Below are 267 nucleotides of genomic sequence, written 5' to 3'. Positions count from 1 at the left end.
GTCTGTAACCGAATTACCTGCAATTTACCGTTGCATTTGCACGAGCGTATATCCACATTTTTCCGTCGCGATTCAAAACGGCAGCAGTTTGGACACGCCGGTCGCTTCCTGTCTACCGGGGTTATGACAAGTAAATCCAAAATGTTGTGTAACTTTCCTTTGATATTAGATTTGCATAGTTAAATGATCAGGTGAAGCGGGGACGGGCGTTGTTCATATGCATGCGTGATGAAATCGTTGAAACTTAACGCGCGTCGCCGGATTTTA

The 267-nt window shown here is 44.9% G+C and overlaps 1 protein-coding gene across 1 annotated transcript in view; it reads left to right on the top strand.

The window, feature by feature from the left end:
* LOC119592484 overlaps nt 1-267 on the top strand; it is a gene marked incomplete at its 3' end in the record, with an annotated part of 107,859 nt that overhangs the window by 107,118 nt on the left and 474 nt on the right.

Source organism: Penaeus monodon, chromosome 30, assembly GCF_015228065.2.
Source record: "Penaeus monodon isolate SGIC_2016 chromosome 30, NSTDA_Pmon_1, whole genome shotgun sequence".
NCBI classification, from domain to species: domain Eukaryota; kingdom Metazoa; phylum Arthropoda; class Malacostraca; order Decapoda; family Penaeidae; genus Penaeus; species Penaeus monodon.
This window is presented reverse-complemented; position numbering and strand designations above follow the sequence as displayed.